The sequence below is a fragment of the Haliotis cracherodii genome, unplaced genomic scaffold, assembly GCF_022045235.1.
Source record: "Haliotis cracherodii isolate W230 unplaced genomic scaffold, xgHalCrac1.p SCAF_9, whole genome shotgun sequence".
Taxonomy (NCBI): domain Eukaryota; kingdom Metazoa; phylum Mollusca; class Gastropoda; order Lepetellida; family Haliotidae; genus Haliotis; species Haliotis cracherodii.
In genome coordinates this window covers 859,648-881,109 of record NW_027266343.1, presented here as the reverse complement: position 1 = coordinate 881,109, position 21,462 = coordinate 859,648, and the positions used below count along the sequence as shown (strand labels likewise).

Genomic DNA, 21,462 nt, shown 5'->3' with positions numbered 1-21,462 from the left:
GGACCAGTGACATTTCCTTGTGGACTACCCTCTTAACAATAAGGTAGATGGCACCTCTGTAGCAGGACTAGTGACATTTCCTTGTGGACTACCACCTTAACAATTAGATAGATGGCACCTCTGTAGCAGGACTAGTGACATTTCCTTGTGGACTACTACCTTAACAATCAGGTAGATGGCAACTCTGCAGCAGGACCAGTGACATTTCCTTGTGGACTACCACTTGTACAATTAGGTAGATGGCAACTCTGTAGCAGGACTAGTGACATTTCCTTGTGGACTACCACCTTAACAATTAGGTAGATGGCACCTCTGTAGCAGGACCAGTGACATTTCCTTGTGGACTACCCTCTTAACAATAAGGTAGATGGCACCTCTGTAGCAGGACTAGTGACATTTCCTTGTGGACTACCACCTTAACAATTAGATAGATGGCACCTCTGTAGCAGGACTAGTGACATTTCCTTGTGGACTACCACCTTAACAATTAGGTAGATGGCAACTCTGTAGCAGGACTAGTGACATTTCCTTGTGGACTACCACCTTAACAATAAGGTAGATGGCACCTCTGTAGCAGGACTAGTAACATTTCCTTGTGGACTACCACCTTAACAATTAGGTAGATGGCAACTCTGTAGCAGATCATTATTGCAGACCTTGATCATAAAAATAATTGTAGCCCTGTAGATGTCCAATTCATCAAAAGGTTAGAAACTTGAGTTGGTCGGGCATCATCAATAGGTTTTAGCCTGATCCAGCATGGTTAATCATTCAGTTTCTTCATAATTAATCAGTGTACACAGCTAGGATTGCAGGTGATGATGACTCAAAATGCATGCGAAAATCACATAAATAAAAATTAATTAAAATGAATCGTACAGTAAAAATGTGAAATTTGAGATAAAACAGCAATAGACATGATGATTTACTATTAAAATTATATTAAATGTTCTTCTAGGCATTGTCCTTTATGCAGAGATTAAGACTACAGTGTGTAATTTATTGTGAACTAAGCCAGAAATAGCAATCAGCTTTACACACATTTTCTCCTAATCTACCAGTGATTCCGTTAAAAGTTACCAAATAATATAACTTCAAAGAATTTGGATGCAAGGATCTAAAGAATTGTATCTGAAGCTATTATTTCATTAGTAATAAAATTTTCCCAAACCATGTGATTTCAGTAGAAGCTTTTACTATATATATTTAAAATAATAATGACCATAAGTGTAGCACTTTGGTACAGCTGAGCGCTATTGCCAGATATTCCTTACGCATGGAACACTTTGCCCAGTCACCATTGAGGTTTCCTGTGATCAATCACGAAAAAGGTGTGTTGTCATATTTAATACTTCAAAATACATCGAATATGATTTTTAACGAGTACAAATATGCCATTTATGATAATTTTATGTATCCCTTCTCTGTGAATTTAAGATTGTTTTAAGGCGCCAATGGCGGTCATCTAACCGTGGTTGCTGTAAATAACGATGAGTTGGTGCAATCTACCTAAATAAATGTAAACAGTATTGACTGAAATTTTGAATAAAATTAATAAAATAAGTCCAGATACACAAAGAACCCTTTTTATAACCAGATACTGGTCTACTTCAGTACACAATTGTTGACATGGTGTTTCCGGTGTTACATGCTCACGGCCACTAGGAATATGATCTCCTCAATTGTTACATCAAAGTTATTGGATGACCGTGCTCCCACGGAGCTGTATCAGAGATAGCAGTGCATCAAAGGGTGCTGTATCTGTGACTCACGCACAATCACTGTACTACCTAGTTGTAAAAATTCAACAGATTTTGTGCAAAATGGTTGAAATTTTAGGTTTTCAATAAGAATGACATGGCAGACAAGCAGTTTTGACATTGCATTAACAAACTGCCCTCACATGAACTTGTGGTGCCATTACAATGAACAAAATATGAAAAGATAATAGCACTCGCATTTAAAGATAAATTTAGGGCCCAGTCACACAGAAATGGAGAAGGTTAAGCACACAGCATTATGCATAGAGAGACATGGAAGAGGTTAAGCCCCACACAGACATTATGCATAGAGAGACATGGAAGAGGTTAAGCACCACACAGACATTATGCATAGAGAGACATGGAAGAGGTTAAGCCCCACACAGACATTATGCATAGAGAGACATGGAAGAGGTTAAGCACCACACAGACATTATGCATAGAGAGACATGGAAGAGGTTAAGCACCACACAGACATTATGCATAGAGAGACATGGAAGAGGTTAAGCACCACAGAGCATTATGCATAGAGAGACATGGAAGAGGTTAAGCCCCACACAGCATTATGCATAGTGAGACATGGAAGAGGTTAAGCCCCACACAGCATTATGCATAGAGAGACATGGAAGAGGTTAAGCACCACACAGACATTATGCATAGAGAGACATGGAAGAGGTTAAGCACCACACAGTATTATGCATAGTGAGACATGGAAGAGGTTAAGCCCCACACAGACATTATGCATAGAGAGACATGGAAGAGGTTAAGCACCACACAGACATTATGCATAGAGAGACATGGAAGAGGTTAAGCACCACAGAGCATTATGCATAGAGAGACATGGAAGAGGTTAAGCCCCACACAGCATTATGCATAGTGAGACATGGAAGAGGTTAAGCCCCACACAGCATTATGCATAGAGAGACATGGAAGAGGTTAAGCACCACACAGACATTATGCATAGAGAGACATGGAAGAGGTTAAGCACCACACAGACATTATGCATAGAGAGACATGGAAGAGGTTAAGCCCCACACAGCATTATGCATAGAGAGACATGGAAGAGGTTAAGCCCCACACAGCATTATGCATAGTGAGACATGGAAGAGGTTAAGCACCACAGAGCAGTCTGCATTGAGAGACATGGAAGAGGTGCGTTAAGCACAGCACAGCAGTCTGCATTGAGAGACATGGAAGAGGTGTGTTAAGCACAGCACAGCAGTCTGCATTGAGAGACATGGAAGAGGTGTGTTAAGCACCACATAGCAGTATGCATTGAGAGACATGGAAGAGGTGTGTTAAGCACCAGATAGCAGTATGCATTGAGAGACATGGAAGATGTGCGTTAAGCACAGAACAGCAGTCTGCATTGAGAGACATGGAAGAGGTGCGTTAAGCACAGCACAGCAGTATATGCATTGAGAGACATGGAAGAGGTGCGTTAAGCACAGCACAGCAGTATATGCATTGAGAGACATGGAAGAGGTGTGTTAAGCACCGCACAGCAGTATATGCATTGAGAGACATGGAAGAGGTGCGTTAAGCACAGAACAGCAGTATATGCATTGAGAGACATGGAAGAAGTGTGTTAAGCACCGCACAGCAGTATATGCATTGAGAGACATGGAAGAGGTGTGTTAAGCACCGCACAGCAGTATATGCATTGAGAGACATGGAAGAGGTGTGTTAAGCACCACATAGCAGTATGCATTGAGAGACATGGAAGAGGTGTGTTAAGCACCGCACAGCAGTATATGCATTGAGAGACATGGAAGAGGTGTGTTAAGCACAGCACAGCAGTCTGCATTGAGAGACATGGAAGAGGTGCGTTAAGCACAGCACAGCAGTCTGCATTGAGAGACATGGAAGAGGTGTGTTAAGCACCACATAGCAGTATGCATTGAGAGACATGGAAGAGGTGCGTTAAGCACAGCACAGCAGTCTGCATTGAGAGACATGGAAGAGGTGCGGTAAGCACAGCACAGCAGTATGCATTGAGAGACATGGAAGAGGTGTGTTAAGCACCACATAGCAGTATGCATTGAGAGACATGGAAGAGGTCAAACTAAAGATCTCGGCAAGATAACGAACATGAGCAGGGACCTAAAACATATAATCAGACTCAATTGTCGCACGCTACATCTTCAACAATCAAGAGAGCTATCACATTCTATGCCTTTAGCTTCTTGTAACAATACACTTTGTCATGCAATGTTTTCTAAAGTTTACGGTGGCAGTACAATAATTTCAGTGGAAGGAAAATCTACAACAAGCAGGAATTAATCTTGAACTAGAGGGGACTTGTATTTCACTCTATAAAGCACCAATCAAGACAAATAGAGCAGAGATTAGCTTGACATTATTGCACTGAATGTAATGTTGTACATTCACAAACATGATTACATACCTGGTTTATCTAGACATATCTTTATTTGTACAAAAGGAAAACATCAAATGGTCGCCTACATTGAAAGTATCATCAGAATCTATATTTAATCCAGATTTTTATCATAAAGTTGTGTCTACACTCACGTTTGAAGCGGAATAGTGGACAATCTGATGCTTGTGGTAAGAGGCGACTAACGGGATCGGGTGGTCAGACTCACTGACTTGGTTGATGCATGTCATTGTATCCCAATTGTGTAGATCAACACTCATGATATCAATCACTGGATTGTCTGGTCCAGAATTGATTATTTACAGACCGCCTATACTTAGCTGCAGTATTGCTGAGTGGGGCGTTAAACAACAAAACCAACAGAGAGTCAGAGAACACAGAATGACCATCTGATCCACATTTACAGAGGCGCCGACCCTTCCATTGTGGTGGGGGTAGGGCCTGTCATTTGTTTGAGACAGAATATTTTTTACGTCCTACAATTCTCTTCTCTATAAGGATTTTCGAGCCATTTTTCAGAACGTCCATCATTTCCAAAGGTTTCCACGATTTGGGGGAATTTTTCAATTTTTCAGCAATACCAAAATGTGCTGAGCTAAGATTTGGGGCATAACAAAACAAAATGATGGAGCCATATTGCAGTAGAAATGAGCTTCACACATCGAAAACTAAGGTATACATGTATAAACAATGTCAATGTGAGTCAATGTCAAATAATCGTAAAAATCACTTCATAAGACTCAGCCGTGCTCTCAAACACCGAAGTGCTGAGCTGAGTTGTGATTTAAGTACACTGGCTGACCAAAGGACATGTCACCCTTGCTGTGTTTCCATGACCCATCACCAGACACATGTAATTAATGAATCTCCCGTGTCACATAACTGTGTTGACTGCTGGTGAGTACTTCCAGAGTGGGACAATTACCCCCAACATGACATTCACAACCTACATGATGTTGCACATGATGACGAGGTAGGAAGCCTCGCCCTATTTAATGTATCTTGTTTCTGAAGAAAGCTGAGAGACCTTTTGTAGAACCTTGCCACCATGGTGTACACCAAATTGCATACATTAGGGGGAAACCACCAATTTCATCAGCATTTGTACAGAAATAGAAGAAAAAGAGGTCAACGTGGATTAGAGCAATAAGGTGAGATGGGGTATGATGTTGTGGTTAAGATTATTGCCCTTACAAAGTGACATGCATGTATGACTGAATGTGGCTTCTTGTACTTGTCCGGACTAATGCCGGTTTTAAAGTGCTAGACCACTGAGATGCCATGCCACAGTTTAACATGGATACCCCACTCAGTCAGACACAGAATACTGACTCCACTGGGGAACAAGAAGAACCTATTAACACCTTGAGGTGACAGGACACAGCCTGGGGATAGAACAATTGACCATCTGCTCTACGGGGAGACACTCCATCCACTAGATGATGGAGGTGGTATGGTTGACTCATAATGACTTTGGCCCAGACAAACACCAGGGGGAGATGTCAACCTATATCACATCTAAGTCACACCAAGGTAACACATGTCACAACTAAGTCACACCCAGGTAACTCTTATGTCACATCTATATCGCACCTACGTCACACCTAGGTAACTCTAATGTCACACCAATATCGCACCTTTGTCACACCCAGGTAACACTTATGTCACATCTATATCGCACCTATGTCACACCCAGGTAACACTTATGTCACATCTATATCACACCTAAGTCACACCCAGGTAACACTTATGTCACATCTATATCACACTCAGGTAACACCTCTGTCAACCTAAGTCACGCCCAGGTAACACTCATATCACATCTATATCACACCTAAGTCACAACCAGGTAACACTTATGTCACATCGATATCACACCTAAGTCACACCCAGGTAACACTTATGTCACATCTATATAGCACCTACGTCACACCCAGGTAACACTTATGTCACATCTATATCACATTCGGGTAACACCTCTCTCTATCAACCTAAGTCACACCCAGGTAACACTTATGTCACATCTATATCACACTCAGGTGACACCTCTGTCAACCTAAGTCACGCCCAGGTAACACTTATGTCACATCTATATGGCACCTATGTCACACCCAGGTAACACTTATGTCACATCTATATGGCACCTATGTCACACCCAGGTAACACTTATGTCACATCTATATGGCACCTATGTCACACCCAGGTAACACTTATGTCACATCTATATCACACCTATGTCACGCCCAGGTAACACTTATGTCACATCTATATGGCACCTATGTCACACCCAGGTAACACTTATGTCACATCTATATCACACCTATGTCACACCCAGGTAACACTTATGTCACATCTATATGGCACCTATGTCACACCCAGGTAACACTTATGTCACATCTATATCACACCTATGTCACACCCAGGTAACACTTATGTCACATCTATATCACACTCAGGTGACACCTCTGTCAACCTAAGTCACACCCAGGTAACACTTATGTCACATCTATATGGCACCTATGTCACACCCAGGTAACACTTATGTCACATCTATATCACACCTATGTCACACCCAGATAACACTTATGTCACATCTATATCACACCTATGTCACACCCAGGTAACACTTATGTCACATCTATATCACACCTATGTCACACCCAGGTAACACTTATGTCACATCTATATCACACTCAGGTGACACCTCTGTCAACCTAAGTCACACCCAGGTAACACTTATGTCACATCTATATGGCACCTATGTCACACCCAGGTAACACTTATGTCACATCTATATCACACCTATGTCACACCCAGGTAACACTTATGTCACATCTATATCACACTCAGGTGACAGCACCTCTGTCAACCTAAGTCACACCCAGGTAACACTTATGTCACATCTATATCACACCTATGTCACACCCAGGTAACTCTTATGTCACATCTACATGGCACCTATGTCACACCCAGGTAACACTTATGTCACATCTATATCACACCTATGTCACACCCAGATAACACTTATGTCACATCTATATCACACCTATGTCACACCCAGGTAACACTTATGTCACATCTATATCACACCTATGTCACACCCAGGTAACACTTATGTCACATCTATATCACACCTATGTCACACCCAGGTAACACATATGTCACATCTATATGGCACCTATGTCACACCCAGGTAACACTTATGTCACATCTATATCACACTCAGGTAACACCCAGGTAACACTTACGTCACATCTACATCACACTCATGTAACACCTCTCTCTATCAACCTAAGTCACGCCCAGGTAACACTTATGTCACATCTATATCGCACCCAGGTAAGAAATAATCACACTTATATCACACATGGGAGACACCCAGGTCACACCAATATCCAGGCTCGCTGACTTGTTGATGCAATCTCATCATACCCAAATTGTGTAGATCGATGATCATGATTTCATTAAGTGGATTGTCTGGTCCAGACTTGATTATTTACTGACCGCCGTCATATGGCTGGAAGTGTGACAAAGAAACAAACTCACTTAGGTCACACTGAATACACACAAGTTTACAACATTTAACCAGATTACACCTACTGTGAAAAACAACATAGCTGAACATTGGAATAAAAACATCATCACTTAGCGAGTCATCCTTTTCACAAGCCACAAGCTGAGAACTGACAAGTGTGGAATACATCATCATGCAAGTATCTGCAGGCAGACAAAGCATCACATGTATGCAGAGTCATCATTATATCTCACCAGCGCATTCATGAAACCAAATTTCAATTTCACCAAACACTGAAGCGATGGGGACAGATAAGCATGCATCTCGTAAACCCAGTACATAATGCACACATAAACTGACCAAGTCACCAGTTCACCAGGGTTACAGCCAATCATGGATTTTTGATCACATATTCCAAACACCCACTCTCAAATATCAATAATTGCCCACTTTGGGGGTCAGGGGCTGAGCCCACTAACTCTGGTGATTCTCCTCAAGATTCTCAGACTCATACATTTTTCATTTCAACTCGACTGAGGTGCTAAAAGACTTATTGATGGGACAAGGAGATTTACGAAGCTGGCCGAAATGAGGCTAATTATCCCCATGATTTGGCATCAACATTTGTCCGTATGTGTCAGTACTGACAAGTTGGTGCCCGTCACACACCATGTTTGGGCCGGTACTTGTACCAGGCTGCGGATCGGTTCAAGTATACATCCCCCACGCAGGACAGTCAGGTGAATACAGTGACATGTGAACACAAGTGATTAAGTGAGATCTTAAGGCCGAATTAGTTGTCAGGACAATGCTATTCTAGTTTTGTTATTTAGTATAATATTTACACCCCCAGGGCCTAATATACACAGATTATCTAAAAATACAACATTTCCATTCAATTAATGTGACAATGGTTTCAGATGAAATTCTTTTTCTAAATACCACTGCATAGCTTATTAACCTTTAAATCCTTCTTCTAAATAACCTTCTTGTATTTATCTTGGGTATGACAGTAGACTATTTTGAGATCAAGTTTTACAATGCAATTTCAAAAGATGAATATCTTGTGTTGCACAGTGTTTCCTATACACAGCTAGAGTCTGGGGTGTTTAATCACCAATGGCATTGATGTAATACAATGCTTTCCTTGCAAATTTTTAACAGAGGAGCCTGAATTATACAAGAACAAACATTGTTAGTTCTGATGACGACAATGCCTTTTCATTGATGAAACATATTTAGGATGTGTGAAAGTGGGTGATTGAGTGAGTTTTACATCGCATTAGCATTATTTCAGCCATATAGCAACTGGACGAGTGAAAGACGAGTGAAACAGTTTGGTTTAAAGCTACTTTGAACAGTATTTCAGAACATGTCAGCTTGCCATGGAGGGAAAGGCCAAAGTGATGCAGTATTCCAGTTATATCACTGCGTGTCAGCTTAATGTGGGAAGAATTGAGTGAGTGAGTGAGCTGTGTTTTATGCTGATTTGAACAGTATTCCAATACTATCACAGCGTGTCAGCTTAATGTAGGAAGAAAGTGATGCAGGTCACAGATAGTTACAACTTTGGTGAAACTAACGAGCATGGATATGGTGAAGACAAACCTAGAAATATAACTCAGGGTGAATCAGGATTCGACATGCCCAAAGGATGCAACTCTGCACAGCGAATTGCGGCACCTTACACGACTAGGCCAACCGTACCCCCTCCCTACCTTAGACAACTAGGCCAACCGTGCCGCTTCCCTACCTTAGATGACAAGGCCAACTGGCCACACTCCCTACCCTAGACGACAAGGCCAACCATGCTCCCTTCCCACCTTAGACAACTAGGCCAACGGTGCCCCTCCCTACCCTATCCAACTAGGCCAACCATGCCCCCTTCCCACCTTAGACAACTAGGCCAACCGTGCCCATCCCTACCCTAACCAACTAGGCCAACCGTGCCACCTTCCTGACTTAGACAACTAGGCCAACCGTGCCGCTTCCCTACCTTAGATGACAAGGCCAACTGGCCACACTCCCTACCTAAGAGACAACAAGGCCAACGGTGCTCCTTCCCCACCCTAGACGACTAGGTCAACCATGCCCCTCCCCACCGTAGACGACAAGGCTAACCATGCCCCCTTCCTACTTCCTACCTCAAACCACTGGGCCAACTGTGCCCCCTTCTCACCCTAGATGACTAGACCCAACCGTGCCCCCTCCCCACCCTAGACAACTGAGCCAACGTACCCCCTCCCCACCCTGGACAACTGAGCAACCATGCTCCCTCCTTACCTCAAACTACTGGACTAACTGTGCCCCCTCCTCACCCTAGATGACTGGGCCAACCATACCCCCTCCCCACCCTAGATGACAGGGCCAACCATACCCCCTCCCCACCCTAGACGACTGGGCCAACTGTGCCCCCTCCTCACCCTAGATGACAGGGCCAACCATACCCCCTCCCCACCCTAGATGACAGGGCCAACCATACCCCCTCCCCACCCTAGACGACAGGGCCAACCATACCCCCTCCCCACCCTAGATGACAGGGCCAACCATACCCCCTCCCCACCCTAGACGACTGGGCCAACCATGCCCCCCCCCCACACCCTAGACGACTGGGCCAACCGTGCCCCCTTCTCACCCTAGACGACTGGGCCAACCATACCCCCTCCCCACCCTAGACGACTGGGCCAACCGTGCCCCCTCCCCACCCTAGACGACTGGGCCAACCGTGCCCCCTCCCCACCCTAGACGACTGGGCCAACCGTGCCCCCTTCTCACCCTAGAAGACTGGGCCAACCGTGCCCCCTTCTCACCCTAGAAGACTGGGCCAACCGTGCCCCCTCCCCACCCTAGACGACTGGGCCAACCGTGCCCCCTTCTCACCCTAGACGACTGGGCCAACCGTGCCCCCTTCTCACCCTAGAAGACTGGGCCAACCGTGCCCCCTCCCCACCCTAGACGACTGGGCCAACCGTGCCCACTCCCCACCCTAGACGACTGGGCCAACCGTGCCCCCTCCCCACCCTAGACGACTGGGCCAACCGTGCCCCCTTCTCACCTTGGACATGGACAAAGGCATGACACTATGAGAAATGTGTATGGTTATTCTTTTACAGGGATCACAATGATAAACAACATAACGTTTTCAATGATATATCACTCAATATACAGTGACAAATCAAAAACATTTGAACCACAATAAACATGTCAGATCAAAGTATTCGAAATAAAGATTATTTAAAAACATGGGCTTCACTGCACATTACTCTTATCCCATGTTGACTTTGGGTTTTTATTTCTGTTTGCCGCAGGCTTTATATTGCTCTGAAAACATTGACTCAGTCGTCACTACATCAACTTGTAACCCTCTCACAATGCAGCAGCCATCATTTTCAAGACGCACAAACCAAATTAACCTTTAGAGCTGTGCTGTTTGTTGGCTGGTAATCGCCCGTTCAGCAATATTGGTACTAATGAATCTGGACCAGACATACCAGTGATTGATATTGAGTAACAATCCACGCCGTCAGTGTGTGTGTGGGTGGGTGGGTGGGTGTGTGTTTGTGACTGTCTGTCTTGACTTAGGCGTAAAAATAAAGGATAGGTTCACAGGCAATGACTTTTGAAAACAAAGTGCTGGCAGACAGTGTTTTGGGGTTTTTTTTATTTCGCAGTTTGAATGCGTGGTGTTTTCGTTTAGAACTCATGATGAGAATGCCATTCAATAAAAATATTCCAACTTTTATACCCCTATGCAGTAGCTCACCAATTTGCTTCAATTCAACTTCAAACATTGCCTCCACTATTGTATGTTAATCCAATTGAATTAAATAAACTATGAAATTAAAAGACCATCACTTACTCACAGGCTTCTCCAGTTTATTAACTAATCTCTCGAAAACAAAGGAATTAAGCCCCTACTCCAAACACAACTGCTAAGCACCCACAACTTGGAAGTGTTTGTGTGTAAACAACATAACAATACCAATCGGCCCCTTTATTATCAGTGCTCATTTCCTTGTGTACCTTGTTGCTTTTAAAACAATAGGAAGCAATCACAGTTTTCACCGTTTGTGACATCACATGAAACAGCTTATCACATGCTTTTGCAAATGGCGAATGGAATACCTGGCCGTTTCAGTTGTTTATGTGCCTCTTTCATTAAAGGTAGATACTTGTTCACTATCAACTTTGCAAAATGTACATAATGGCTATTGAGGATTTCATCTGTGTATATTATATCTGTGGATCAGATCTATATTGTTATATGTAAAGATCATTGAGTTTATGAAGAACGAGAAACCTTGAACATTCAATTGAAAACTTATGATCGTAACATCATGCAACATACACATTTCGGGGAGTCTATCGGGAGTCTATCGGACCGTCATTCAGGTGAGGTTTCTGATCACGATCACGATCTGAAAAATACTATCATGAAAGTGTGTCCCTTGGATAAGCTTCTGGACCTAAACATTCGGCTTATCTGTGGACATATACAGTAAACGATCGGGTGATAAGAAACTTGGTCAGTACAAATTTGAAATTTGAGATAAAAAATCACCAGACATGTTGATTTACCGTTTAAATTGTATTTTTTGTTCTGCTAATCATTGTTTTACATCCAGGGATTAAGATTACCGGAAACAGCAATCAGCTGTACACACATTTTCTTGGAATCTACTGATGATTTGGTCAAGACACACTCAAGGATATAACTTTACAGGATTCTAATGCAAGGATAGGCAAAGATTGTATCTGAAACTATTTTTTTTATCAGAAATTATATATTTCAATATCTTGTTATTTTAGTTGTAGCTTTTATACAATATATTTAAAATAATAATAACCCCAAGCAAAGCAGCTGATCCCTATTGCCTGTTATTACTTTTCACATGAAACCAGTCTGACCAGTCACCTTCGAGGCTCCCGTGCACGTGATTGCGAGAATTATGTGTTGACATAGAATCGTCAAACTATAACAAATATGACTTTTAACGAGTCAAAGTATGGCATTTATGATATATGTATACATTCTCTGTCAACTAAAGTTCATTTCAAGGCGTCAATAGCGTAATCTGACTGTGGTTGCTGTTAATAACGGTGAGTTGTGCGATCTTTCGCCAAAATTAATTGAAACAATATTAAAAGGAATTTTTAATAAAATTTATGAAATAAGTTACAAACATAAGTCCAGATATAGAAAGAACACTTTTTATAGCCAGACAGTGTAATTACATGAATAATTTGCGTACTACAGTATGGATTTGTTGACATGGTATTTCCGGTGTTACGTGCTCACAGTAATGTCTTTCCATTGGGGGAAAAAACATCAAAACTCATTATGGCGTGTATAATGTGCAACCCCGTCTACACAGCTGTGTTTTTTTAAAAGAATGTGTGCACTATACTCAAGAAAATACGGTATTCTAGGTGAGCTACAATCATTTCTGTGTCATCCTTGCTGTGTTGACCACTGGATACATAAGATGCCTATCTTCATATGACAAACAATTTCAGAGGACAGAGCCAAATGAAGGTCAACACACATTCCAGGTGAGCTAAAATCATTTCTGTGTCATCCTTGTTGTGTTGACCACTGGATACATACAATGCACAACATCTTCATCGGTCAAACAGTTTCAGCAGAGAGGATAGATGAAGGCCCACACATATAGCAGGTGAGCTAAAAATACATCCTGACAAGCAAGCTGGAGCTTTGAGCACATGAAAATAACAATGTCCTCTGGTTGACAGCAACAAACCTAATGTAATCCGGCCTTGCAGCTGGAAGCCAAGCAATCTATTAGCTATTTCCGGTCACTTAAATAACTGGTGCAAGGCTTGGGCTACACCTGATCTGTTAAACAAGCCAGACACTCTCCTTGGCTGTAATTTACTATCATTTGCTCATGTTCCCTGAAAAATTAGCTGGCTTAGTTAATAATTACCGGCCAGGTGAGGTGCCATGCTAGTGGCAAAGGTCATACAATTAGGCCTCCAGGGGGAACCACCAGACAGATTGCAAGACTTTTCTACTTTTAGACTCATGTGGCCACTTTCAAATTGGTGGTCATTTTGCCAACTTGGAATTACGATCCAAGCTTTTACTGGTACGTTATCAGTGCTGGTGCTGGTGGCTAAGTCCTTGTTTTTCTGACCACTTGATAATGGCGGGCATCTGGCCTTTCTCCATGGCACTGATGGAAACCAAACCAGCGAGGGGGCAATTTGCTATTCATGTGTGCAAACTACCTGGTCTGCACTTCCGACTGTATGATTAAAGACGCATTTTTACATGCATCTTCTTGGTGTGGATGGTGATTGTAGGTAATAAAACTGCTAGTGTTACAGTAAATACGACAGAGCCCTCTGGTGGGAAACATACAAAGTCACAACACATGACTGTCGCACAGATTATAACATAACTAAATGAATGATTCAACATTTGTTAAAGGCAATATTAATATTTTGAGGTTTTATGACATTTTGGTGACAATCCTGGTTGGAAGGTTGGAAATAATTTGCATTATTTTGTTTATATTTCCAACACTCATAGAGATTATTGGACAAGTGTGTTTCCATATCATAAATATCAAATATTAGGAATCAAAATTGTACTGTGCCTTTGGTCCTTATCACAGAATGTCATTCTTAAAATAATGGGTGTTTGAGACGTGATTTCATTAATGAAGAAGCTTCAGAAATGGTGTATGGACACAATGTTGAGTGAACAGCCCAGTACCGGCATATTGCAAAATGACTTGCAGCCATGTTTGTCTACAGAAACATGGGGCATGTTGGGAAATCCCTAACTGAGTATATTGGGAAATGTTAGACACTAGTTTTTTTAAAAAAGGTCATTGCATCATTGAATGGAGCTCTAAAGCACTCCTTGCTAGGCAGCCTCATGTACATATTTATTGGATCATGCTACCAAGCATATCGGATTGGTTTACCACATCGATAAGGCAAAATAAAAATAATAGTTTTGGTTCTCAGGAACCGCCCGCATCATCATAAAGTTTGCTGCACATTTCGTTTTTATTTCAATTTTTAAAAAGATATATAAAAAATCCTTAAATATTCCAAGTCCAACATGTAATCAGTATTTTACTCATCAAGGAATACATTTATGTAGGGAGGCCCTTTCCCAGGTTGATTGTACACAACTGTTTTATTGATTACACAACTGTTTATTGGTTACATACTAATTTGTACAACAACAACAACAACAACAACAAAAAACACCACCTGCCCACACTATATTTTCAAAAACAATTGCCTGAGAACCAATTATTTATTTTTTAAGCCTATCACTGATTATATGATTAAAAGGAGTATGGTGTCCTGTGTGCAGTGTTAGCTAAGCCTGTGTTCTTGTTTACAACTATTATCTGAAAGTTGTTTGTTTGTTGTTTAACACCGCACTCAACAATATTCCAGCTATATGACATCTGGCTCTAAATAATTTAGTATGGGTCAGACAATCCAATGACATCATAAGCATCGATATACACAATTGGGATACGATAACATGCATCAACCGAGTCAGCGAGCCTGACCACCCGACCTGTTTGTCGTCTCTTACAACAACTATAGTCACCTTGTATGGCAAGCATGGGTTGCTGAAGACCTATTCTAACCCAAGTCTTCATGGGTGCTGTAAGTTGTAGAGGTATCATGAGGGATATGGGGGATTTTAACCATTCCAAGATAGGTCTTATACCGATGAATCAGACAATCTCTTGCGACATCTTTCAATCAGCTATTGTAAAATAATTGAAACAAACTGCAAATTGATAGAAAACAGATGTTTGACTGAGCTGAGGTTAACTTGTGCACAAGACTTTTATTGACTCGTCAACAACAGTTGTTCGCTTCATAGCAGTGTGCAAGGATTTATCCCAGGTGGGATACGCAGTATTTCATCAAGATCACAAGAACCAATCAGATCTCAACACCCTGACATAGAGGTAAGATAATGCAGTCTAACCTATAATGTACAGGGGTAGACGCTGCCCCAGGGTGTTAGTGTAAGAGAACTGAATATGAGGAAGGATTCCTTGTTATCACCTCTAGTCAAAATACATTACTATTTTCTGTATTTGGTTGAAAAAACAAATCAGTGCTTTTCAAATAGTTTTTTTCCACTTTTCATTTTATAAAGATGGCAGAATTTGTGAATGAGTGAGTGAACTGGTTTTAACGCCACTTCTGAAATGTGCCTTGATGAATTTTCAGGCTTTTGCTTGAAAATAAATTTTCATCAACAGTCATCAACATGATGAAACTTTGCATGCAGGTTGCTTTTTACCAAAACTTGTCTTGAGTTGAATGTGAGTGTGTTAGGTTTAACACTGCTTTGAATAGTGTTCCACGTATATCTTACTGTGGGAGGAGAGCCCAAAGTGATGCAGGTCTCCGATGTTTACCACTTTGGTAAAACCCACATGCACAGGTATGGTGCTGACAAACCTAGTAACATAACCAGATCGCAGCAGGATACGAACCCATGATCATAGGCTTGTGGCATGCCCAAGGGACACAATTCTGAACAGCGAATTGTAGAATCTGTTACAAGAATAAGTAATATATCATCCTAGGCTCATGCTGCTGTATACATTACAGAATGTTTCAGATTACTAGACGATGTAGTTTCTAAGAAGAAAATTGTTTTAAATATATTAAACATTGACTTTTTCCTGTCTTCATGTTGTATTTTGGGGCAAGACAGCCTCAAAGTAAAATTAAAAGGCATATGCCTTCCTCCTTTCTGGAAACGACATGCAAGTTCACTTGGACCTTTGATCTTGATCAGCAAAACAGGATGGCACACTTTTTTCAAAAGCCATGACCTGAGACTTAATGGAGGCTACATATTGTAACCCTCAAAGTGTTCCAGACCCTCCTGAAGACAAATATGCTTAAAGCAAAATCCACATACAATCACTTGAAAGCTCTAAATTATATGCTGAATCTGACTGAAATGACATTTTTAAGGCTTGGATCTCCGTCTCCATTGTCAACATTTCTCAAATCTGTAGCAAGCAATTCAACAGCATTCTTACCAAAACAGGTTCAGTTCAAATATGACACAGAAAAACATTTGCACTCTAACAAGTTAGTTTGTTTTGTTTTGTTTTTTTTCCATTTGTGGGTTGGCTGGTTTTGAGACAAAATGATGGCAGGAAATAACTTGCCAAATGAGCTTATGAGGGAGTATAACTCTAGGCCATCTAAAATTGTAACAATGACTCAACTCTTCAGGGAAAAAAAATGAGATAATTTCTGCTGAAGACAGTTATAAAAGAGTCAATAACGTGTAATCTTGGTTGCATGTCAAAGTTTTGTTCATCATTTAAATACTAAATTTAACATGGAGCTTTACAGGGAGTCTGTGCTCAACTGGTTTAACTAATAGTTATTTACGGGTGTACAATTGGCTTTGCATGTGTTTGTGATGCGTGCCACGGGGAAATCTTGGACTTTCACCAGTGATCATAGGATCATGTCATAGGATCATGGCAAAGCTAAGGGGCAAAACTCTGCACAGTGAACTGCTGTGCCTTAGACTACCAAGGGGCCTCCGTTCCCCTGTAGGCCAAAACCGAGACCAAGAGGCACATTGGAACAAATCTTGGACATTCACTGATGATCACAGGATCATGGCACACCTAAGGGATGCAACTCTACACAGTGAATCACCATGCCTTAGACATGAATAAGAACAGAACAGGACAAACGTCATCACATTTCCTGTAGAGCAAGATGTCATGTCACCAAGAAGCCCCTATCCTGCAGCCATAGAGTTCAAGCAAACACCCGCCACGACAGATGGTGCAGATAAATACACTAGTTTCTTGTACAACACTCCAAACATCATTAGTGAATTATTTATCATCTCTTCCACTGTCAATTTGAAGTGGAAACTGTTCATGTATTTTTTAGAATTCTTTTCAGCATTTTCAAACTTTGGCCGCAGGTCTGAATGTTTACCAGGAACTGTTAAATAATCCATGAGCAATCTTCAGACCAACAATTTGTACCCTATTCCATCCGCCTCTGTGATCATCCTGCGATAAGCCTGTATCACATCAGAGACGTATTATTAAATGCAGCATCTACACATCAGTAATGAAACAATATGGTTGCTGAGGAGACCCACTTATTTCCACTCCTTGCTTCATCCTCAATATGCAAGAGCAGTACATATCCCTTCATTGTCCTAGTCAAAGGCTGAAGGCAGACAGCATTCCATCACTCGGAACAGATACCCTGTAATTCCCTGTTTATTATTCACTAATTACCCTTTATTCATCATTCTTTCAGTATTTATTCTGACATAACAGATGCTCACATTTATATGAACTTTGTGTAGAAAAGTGCAATACGTTGTCATAACAGTCTTATAACACCAGTTCGAAGTGTTCTCTGCAACCATAGCCCTAATATATCTACTGCAGGCAGCAGGTTTTCAAAGACTGTGAGACTCTTCCTTAAAAGTTGTTGATCAAGGTTACAATATTCAAGGTGTCAGTAGCTTTTAAAATGTTTTGTGGTAGACATGACGAGGACATTTCCTGATTGCATGCAATCTGATGTAAATTCCCTATTTTGATGAGCACCACATGTTTCCATGTTTTTTCAGGTCATGTTCTGGTGGCCCTCGTTTCCCAGTTTAAAATCACCTGATATATGAAGCATGAAAAAATGATACGTATCGTGGATAGAGAGAACCTCAATTTACCAATATACCAGTAATACCTCACACCCTTAGTAGATCATCTGCCCAGAGAGAGGAAGGTCAGTGGTTTGATTCCCAAACACATCATACCAAAATATGTTAAAATTTGGAACTTGTGGTTTCACTAGCTACATGCACTAATCTTGAAAGCTACATTTAACCCCATTTTATCCACAGTAAAATAAGGAAAAATATTGGCATGGTATTACCAATGAAAACCAAGGTCTTGATTGTCCTCTTCATCAAATAACCTTGTATGATTAATGGTTACAGGGATCGGTGCATGTACATCATGGAGGCCATCATCGGATTCTGGAGTGTCTGGGATACTTCAGCCATGAGAGTCTGCACCCACTCATATTTATGTCTACACAAGGGGGTCTGGCAAGAGCTTGTTTTCAACGAAATCATCCTAAATACATATGCACAAACACATTTCCTGGATCTGTCATTCAATGTACTCAGTGTAGTGTCCTCCACTGCACCGAGGGACCAGTTCAGCAGTTTCATGTCCAATAAAACATATTTCCATGTCATCCCCAAACCTAATTGTGAAAATGTTGACAAGCTCAAACAAAGATGCTTCAGTGCATTAACACTTTTTGAGACAGTAAAACCACAAACTGTTTTGCGGGGGTTTTCAATCTTGTGACCTTGACCTTTGACCTTTTCATGACAAGTGCCAAAGGAATTCTCCAGGGTCATTTCGATGTTATCCATGGAAGAATAATCATTAAAATGTTAAAAAATTAATTGATCTGAATAAATTTCCAAATGACCAAGGATTGAAGGACATTTCCAGCAGAGTCGCAGTGTGGTCATCCGATCTTCATGCAGAAAGGTGTGTATGGCATGGGAGTAAAATACTGACATAATGAGACTGGACAGAATGGAAGAGAAGGAAAATGGCCAACACCTTTGTATAAGCTGAATAACTTGCAATGTAAACTAACAAGAAGGACGGCCATGTCTGACTATGGACCCCTACATTCTGTGCAGACTCCTGTTATTTACTTCAACAGGATCAGAAGAGAGTCAGTCTCAGTTTATTCCATTTTTAGTAATAGCAGCAGAATATTATGACGGGGACACTAGAAAATGGTTTCACACATTGCATCCATGTTGGTAAACGAACCCTCGTCTTTGGCATGACACGGGTGGTCAGGCTCGCTGACTTGGTTGATATTTACAAACCGCCGTCATATAGCTGGAATATTGCTGAGTGCGGCGTTAAACAACAAACCAACCAACCAACTTTGGCATGACAATCGAACGCTTTATCCATTTGGCTACCCCACTGCCCCTTCAGGGTTAATGGTAAGTATCAAAAGTTGAGATTCTGTATTTAGCAGCCCAATAGTCATGTTACACAACTACTGGCTTATGGGGAGGAGGGGATGACAGAAGCACCTTCACAAGGCTAGGAAATACAGACCAAGATTTCACCAATCTCACTAAAATCTGATGTTTTACTCCCATACAACGCCCCTCTGCATGAAGATCTGACGACACCTCCACAAAACGTCACGTCAGGAGTACTTTCTGATCAGCATTGAGGCCTCTATATTCTTGGCTTAATTGTTTGTTTGTTCTTTAACACGGCACTCAGCAATATTCCAGCTGTATGACAGTGGTCTGTAAATAATCGAGTCTGGACCAGACAGTCCAGTGACTGACAACATGAGAATCGATCCACGCAATTGGGATGCAATGACATGCATCAACCAAGTCAGCGAGTCTGACCACCCAATCCTGTTGATCGTCTTATACGACAAGCATAGTCACCTTTTATGGCAAGCATAGGTTGCTGAAGCCCTATTCTACCCCGTATTTTCACGGGTCTCTATATTCTTGGTACAAGTTTGTCAACGAATGTACATGATGATGGCTGTGCCATCATATTGTTGTGCATATTTTATACACCCTGTCACTGATGATCTACATCCAAAAGAGACTGCAATCGAAGGCATTTCTGTGTCCTGTGTAGGTTTGTTACAATCGAAATTTCGGAATCAAGATGGCACAGACACAAAACCAAATTGTGTTACAAGCTGACATCTGATGGGCTCAAGAATTCACGCATCCTTTAAATTGGGCGGATCAGAGGTCGCTCAGGGTTCACCTGACACGATCTCCTACAGAGGTGTCCTCACAAAGAGTGCAACATCTGATGGTCATTAGATTGGATTTTCACATGTGTTGGTCATTCCGCCTTTTAGGTTTTATTAGTTTCATTTGGACAAAAATATTGATGTAAGTGGTTGGATCAAAATGAAAATAATTTTCAGCTTCCAGATAAGAACTGAGACTAATGAAAGAAAAACAAACAAGTGGTAACATGGCAAGATACCTAAAGATAATTGATTGTCTGTTTTCGTTAGAATAAAGATTTTTTATGTAGTATTCATTATGACATATCTCTTTTTTCATTTCACCTTTTAGTAAAACGGAGTTAGCCAAAACAAAAATTGTCAAAAGTCATTCTTTTTTTATTCTAATTTTGGTTTTTTTTTGTCTGTCAATTTACAAAATATAAAGGCCTTGTGCTACAATTTGGTAATGAGAACACCACGCTCACAATGTTGTTTTCCGACAAGTTGTACTCCATTTTTATGAGTTCCCATGAATCTTACTTTCAGTGTGTGAGTAAATTGAATCAAAATCTTAGTTATTATACATGTTGGGGAATAGCACCAAATTTCAGGGTGAGATTTCCTATATATTTTCATTCTTGTGACTACAAAATTGTACTGGTATCCGAACTGACAGGTCAGTTAACAATGGATAATAGACAGCTTCCTTAACATTGTTACTGTACTCTGTTGGGACCAAAACACAAAGCTGGCTTACTGATAGTGCACAGCTACAGATGCGATAGACAAGGAGAGAGGCTGAGTGAAGACAGCTTCTATTGGGTTAAAGAATATAAATATGACATGAATCATTGGATTAATATGTCCTGATGATTCAATTACTTTCACGTCTCGACTTTGTGACTTCATCCTCTGGTAATGTTTTGGTGGAATTTATGCACAGGTTTACAACC

General features: G+C 41.2%; 1 protein-coding gene across 2 annotated transcripts in view; it reads right to left on the bottom strand.

Annotated features, from left to right (window-relative positions):
• The window catches only part of LOC139452621 (FHF complex subunit HOOK interacting protein 2A-like), a 105,179-nt gene that overhangs the window by 55,978 nt on the left and 27,739 nt on the right, over positions 1–21,462 (bottom strand). The gene's annotated exons all lie outside the window — the stretch shown is intronic.